Source organism: Haemaphysalis longicornis, unplaced genomic scaffold (assembly GCF_048455015.1).
Source record: "Haemaphysalis longicornis isolate Haplotype H1 unplaced genomic scaffold, Haemaphysalis longicornis Haplotype H1 scaffold_9, whole genome shotgun sequence".
Taxonomy (NCBI): Eukaryota; Metazoa; Arthropoda; class Arachnida; order Ixodida; family Ixodidae; genus Haemaphysalis; species Haemaphysalis longicornis.
Window position 1 is genome coordinate 47,369,039 of NW_027526460.1, and position 6,813 is coordinate 47,375,851.

The window sequence follows — 6,813 nt, forward strand, 5'->3', positions numbered from 1 at the left end:
AGTGAAGGATGAAAAGGATGTGGAAGAGGAGAGAGAGAGATCGGGAAAGGATGCTTCGTGGGTAAACGCAAATTAACAAGAAAGTTAGAGCCGTGACACTTAAATTAGAGACTCGGCGGTGGTTTCGTCATCGGACTCGTGTTCTTGACGTCGTGGAGAGAAAAATAGCGCGACTTTTAAAGCCGGAAGAATAGATAGGACAAAAAAAAAAACGCTTATTTGATCTAGCAGTGGGTTTAAAAACTATAACATCTTAACCACGTCTTCATAGTGGTTAAGTTCCAGCTTCCGGGTGTGTGTGGAGGGGGCGGGGGGTGCGTAGAGTGACAGCGACGACATACACTTAACTACGATAACGTATACGCTTAACGATGGAAGTGCCGTAAGCAGCGTGTATATATATATATATATATATATATATATATATATATATATATATATATATATATATATATATATATATATATATATATATATATATATATATATATATATATATATATATATATATATATTTATATATATATATATATATATATATATATATATATATATATATATATATATATATATATATATATATATATATATATATATATATATATATATATATATATATATAATGAAGAAAATGAAACACGTCGAAAGAGGATAGGTTTTAACGTTTCGACCGGGGACCGGCCTTCCCCCCCCCCGGTCGAAACGTTAAAACCTATCCTCTTTCGACGTGTTTCATTTTCTTCATTATACTTACCGGTGTCCAAGAAATTGTTGCCCGCTATATATATATATATATATATATATATATATATATATATATATATATATATATATATATATATATATATATATATATATATATATTACCAACCCTCGCTGGACTTTCTGCTCCACAGGGTGGAAGGGCTTTGATTTGTTTACCCATCACGAAGTCTACTTTGTTTCAATAGGTGTGCATGCGTCCTTCTGGATTGGCAAGGGTGCCCAAGAACTCGTAATGCCATCACAACCAGCCAAAGATTCACCGCCAGCTTGTAACATTCCGCTGACCATGTTCTTGTGTTCGTAAATTTCGTTTTGGGCGCTGGAAACAAGTTGACATTTTATCAACACCATCTGCAGCATCTGAACTGCACGTCATTTTCGAAACGATTTATACATCCCCCTAGCCCCTCCCTAAACCATTAAACCCTAGGACGCCCCCCCCCCCCCCTTTCAAGAAGAAAGTTTGACTGCCCCCTGTTTTCTTTTTTCGTAATCTTCGCGCACCATACAACTACAAAGTTGAAGAAACGGATGTGATTTCTTTTATTATTAGCAGCTGACTCAGGTTGCTGCAGCACACATAGGCTGGATGACTGATAGGCGGAAGTGATTGCGATCTCAGAAAGTTCTCAAGCATAAAATATTTTGCATCAGATAGACCCGTGGATGGGTGCATCACAATCTGCAATGTCCAGTTCTTCCTAAGTCGATCGGGGAATTTTCTTGCCGTTCTTTTTGGACTCGCGGGTGAAAAACGCACAGTATGCGCCACACGTCCACAATGGTCAATCAAAAACATAGCTACAGATTAAGAACCAGCAAGTGCAGTTAAAGCTAAGAAAAATGAAGTCTGCCTTTCATCTCCCGGCGTAACTCATTCTCGCCGACACTTTCCAGCAGCGACCTGCGTGTGGCTCGAATAAAACACGATTGCTGTCCCGATGTAGTTGAAATTGCTGTTTGTTTTTCAAGATAAAGTGAACAAAGTACGACAGAAACCGCAGCTGTCTGTGGCTTGAATAAACTACGATTGTTGTGTTCACGTAGTGCAAATTGCTAGCAAACTTGTTGAGTTAGTGTTAATGGTTGTAGTGTGTAGACGAATAGGGCGCTGAACGGACGAAGACGGAGGAAGACACAAAAGGCGCCTGTTTATGTCTTTCGTGTCTTCCTTCGTCTTCGTCCGTTCAGCACCCTATCCGTCTTTCAGCAAGTGGCTTTGAATAAACTGTGCATAGACGTTCGACTTATTTTGGAAAGTAAGGGAAACAGGACGTGTTCATGTATCGCGCAAACTAAAAACGGCATGCACGCACATCCGCGCAACAGCAACAAAAAAATTAAAATTCCTCGTTAAGGTATACGGGGCGACCAACTCGCACAAAGGGCCACGCGGTTTTTTTAATGCTGGACGCATTAGACGAAAACTGAGCTGCGTTTTTTTGGATGCCCGCGTTTGCATCGGCTGGTGCATATCCGTCACGAACGTTGACCCCGTTGCAAGTTCTATAAATATACACAGTGTTTTTATGATTAACAGAGTGGCAGGAACTATGGGAATATTAAAACGCTTGATGTGTTATGGCGGCAACTACGACGAGTGATGGGAAATAACTTGGCTGGTAATGATAGGCAGTGGCACACTGTGATGTCGTGATGGAAAAGGTAACGGACTACGACGATGGATGACGAAAAGCATAGAGACACGGTGCTTGTAGACATAGTCTGCCGTGCTGGAAGACGGGCGTGATGGAAAGTATGACGGATTTATGATGGCATTGTATAATGTGGCTTCCTTAAAGAAACACAAAAGCTTTGTCAGTCCTTTTTCCCTTTCTTGTTTATTCATTCAGACAGATCCGTGCGTAAGTACTCGAGCACAGCAACTGCTTTTTCATCGCCAAACTGAATCCGAATACTGGACATTTATACGACCAAGATTTATTCTAAGAATCACGCGTGACAGTCTACGTAATTCCCTCTACTTCAGTCAATATAAAACTGAATAGATAAATAACGAACGTCCGGAATTCAAATCGAAAAGCACTCGCGGGAGCAATTCAGGGCCTCAGCGGTACCGATCTGGCATAATACGCTACGGAATACACCTGCACTCCCTTACCAAGAAATAGTTCAGCCACGCCGACTGGCCAGTCTCGTGGTTCAGCGAGTCAGATTCGCTGGCAGATTTCGCCCTGCTAATAATAATAAAATATTAAAACTCTGGACCCCTTCGTGACGGAAAAGGAAGTCTTCTATCACCACTAGCCACGTCGTAAGCTTGCCACCCATGGATGAAAAGTAATCTTGGCCGCCGAGCATAAATATGTATGCACAGGCCAATGCATGCACATATGTGCACGCAAGGACAGCTGCCCGCTGCAAAACGGATCCACCATCTTGCTGTCTACTTATTGCGCTTCATATTCACCGTTTGCATTTTTTTGTTGTTGCTGTGCATTCACGTGGGAAACTTTGCCAGAAGTTGTTACGCACTGTCGAGCTTGGCTTTCGCAATCCTGCTGAATGGTCCGGGAAAGGTGCCCGGAACGTGAATGGAGATCAAACCGGAATGTTCTTTAGGTTCGGGGTTGTGGCTCCTGTCCAAATTTCAACGTTTTGCCTGGCAGTTCTTACCTATTCTTGCAATGCGTGAAGTGCTTGAAGAAACACGCCACCAGCGTGGGGACCGAACTCACAACCTTCGCATTACGCGTTGGAGTACGGATTTGCGATTGCGGACGCCTGATCCGAAGGTTGTGGGTTCGTTCCCCACCCGGGGCACATTTTACGTTTATCGTGCCTGCAGGGATCAACTATGCAGAGTGCGGGCACTTCGTGAGTTCGGAAACTTATCGGAAAGGCTTTACCGTTGCCGTCGTGCTGCCTATGGAGCACTGCTCTCGTCGCATAACGCTTGGTACACTCGAATAAATTAACCTTCCTTGATGTCGCGCATTAAGTGATTATTGCTAAATGAAGTCGAGGAGTGCGAAAAACACGATTTTAACACGGCAGTGTTTTATTCCCGGATACACGAAGATTTCGCTGACGTCATACCTGCCCCGGAAGTGACGCCTGTATAACGAAGCAAGCGGCCTGTAAAGGTTGCACCCCTGCACAAAGGGTGTTTTTGCAGGGAAGCAACATTTAGTGCTAAAGAGTACGTTACATTTAGGATTAGGTACAATGGGTCCACAGCTATCATCATCCTCCATAAAAACAGCAGTAAAATACCTATAAAAAAGGGCGTCAGACAAGCTAGAGACACAATCTCTCCAATGTTATTCACAGCATGTTTAGAAGAAGTATTCAGAACGTTGGATTGGGAACAGGTGGGAGTAAGGGTTAATAGAGAATACCTCAGTAACCCCAGATTTGCTGATGACGTTGTCTTGCTAAGTAACTCGGGGGACGAATTTCAAAGCATGCTTTCCGCACTGGACAAACACAGTAGAACCGTGGGCCTGAAAATTAATATGCGGAAAACTAAAGTAATGATCAATAACCACGGGACAGCACAGCGGTTTGATATAGGTAGCGAGGCAGTGGAAGTGGTATGCGAATATATCTACTTAGGCCAACTTGTGACCCCGGATTCCAACCATGAGGCAGAGATAATTAGAAGAATCAAAATGGGGTGGAGTGCATACGGCAGGCATTCTCAGATAATGAATGGCAGCCTACCATTGTCCCTGAAGAATAAAGTGTATGACAGCTACATCTTACAGGTACTCACCTACGGGGCGGAAACTTGGAGGCTCACTAAGAGGGTTCAACTTAAATTGAGAACGACTCAGCGAGCAATGGAACGGAAGATGATAGGTGTAACATTAAGGGACAATAAGAGAGCGGAGTGGGTCAGGGAACAAACGCGTTTTAAAGACATATTAGTAGAAATTAAGAAGAAGAGATGGACGTGGGCAGGGCATGTAATGCGAAGGCAAGATAACCGTTGGTCATTAAGGGCAACAGAGTGGACCCCAGAGAAGGTAAGCGTGGCAGGGGGCGGCAGAAAGTTGGACAGGCAGATGAGATCAAGAAGTTTGCGGGGATAAATTGGTCGCAGTTAGCACAGGACCGGGATAATTGGAGATTAACGGGAGAGGCCTTTACCCTGCAGTGGGTGTAGATAGGCTGGTGGTGATGATAATGATACTTAGGGTTGTTCGTTTTCAGGATTTCATTTCAACCCGAAAGTGTTGAAAGGTGTACTGGCGTCATTTGCGTCACGGAAATGACGCCAGTACACCTTTGCTGAAGCGACCCGCCAGCAGGACGTCGCTCGCCAAGCACACCCACAAGACAGCCGCCGACCCGCAAATCATGCTCAGCTGCAGATTTCGTTGCACATTTCACTTTAGTGTTTGTCAGATTCCTATGAGAGGGGAATCGACCAGTTTTTTCTTAGACGGGCGACCGCCCATAGTTATGCTCGGCTCGACCCGCTTCAGACATTAGAGTTGCTGATCTCGCAAACCCTTCATGCGCCTCATAAATCGTGCTGCGCAAGGCCGTATAGGTTCTTGCGTGATTATATATTACAACACAATGTATTCAATTTACGCAGAAATAGATTCAGCATTTGCGTAAATTATAGTTAACATTAAATGATGCCAACTGAGCACAGAACATGCATCGTTTCATTCACTACTGCAAAAGATTGCCAATCGCAGCTTTGATAGAAATAATGCGACGACGTAGCCGTTCGGTGGTAGTAAGTAGAGCCACTAAATAAGCCTTTCATTCAGTGGCATAGTTGAAAGGGGTTCGGGAAAACGGCTGTAAAACGGGTTGTAATGCGAATTTGCCAGAACAAATCGCAGTTAAAGAAGTCCTGACATACCCTCCGCTGATACATGGATGTGCACGTGCCCCAGAAAGTAAACGGACCACGGGTTGGAGATTTTGAGGGGATTTCTCCGCCAGGTGCCTATCCAGCAACGTTCAAGTGACTTTTCAAGAAATCCATTCCAAATAAAAATCTTCCCGCCCAAATTCCATTTATGCTGGCAGCGGCATGAAATAGAAAATATTCTAATTTCACGAAGCCGCGGTCCGTTTAGTTTTTGGAGCACCTGTACAAATAACCAAATAAATCAATACATTAGTAATCCCCTTCTTCAAGAACTTTGTTAAAGCAATGAGGATTAGCTGAGAAATTGTAAATCACATAGGGAATTCATCGTACTAGCGAACATTAACAGAGGGACAAAGCTACAGAAGAAACGACACACCGCGTGTGTTTCGTCTCTCCTATACCTTTGTCCCTGCGCTGATGTTCGCAAGTACGATTAATTCCCTAGTTAGCAACCAACTCGCCCAACTTTCCCCTTTAGTTCTAAATCAAACACCATGGACTGTCGCCGCGGCGCGTTTCCTTCTCTTTTCACCATTCTCCTCGTTGTGTGCGGTACGCGAGAGTTCCCTCCCATGATGCTTCGCTCCTCGGAGGTGACGCCTCCTGACGCCTCCAACCATTTCCGGTTTTGCATCACCGCTGACTGCCGTCCGTGCCGTCTGCTACTGCGTCGCGAGCACTGCTCTTCTGGACAAGCTATTTTGGCTTACTCTTCTCGGATACTGACAAACGGTGCAGGGAAATTACGCATATACTAGGCGGAGGTCAACGCTTTTAACTAGCTGGTCTGCAGGATTACTGGCTGGTAAGCTGAACATTTCTTGAGTAACGCTTGCGCAGTGAGGTTTTCCCTGAAGCCTCCACAATAGCTGATCACCAGAAACTGCGCTACTTCGTGCCGGCCGCACACGCATACTCAATTCGCAGCTCTGGGGAAGCGAAGTCGCCAAAGCGCACGACCGAAGCGTCGGAAGCCAAAATACGGGTCGCATTAGCGCTAGTATTGAGTTGTTCGGGCTTCATGATCACCTTACTAAGTTTATTACACGCTCGAAAGTAACAAAGTAAAGCCGCATTCATCATTGCACGAGCGTTTCCGAGGCGCAGTTCTCGCATCGATTCCCGACGCCCCGTCGGTCGGCCGGGTGGGCCGACTGGTTTCGTCGGCCTTTTCGGTCGGCGAGGCA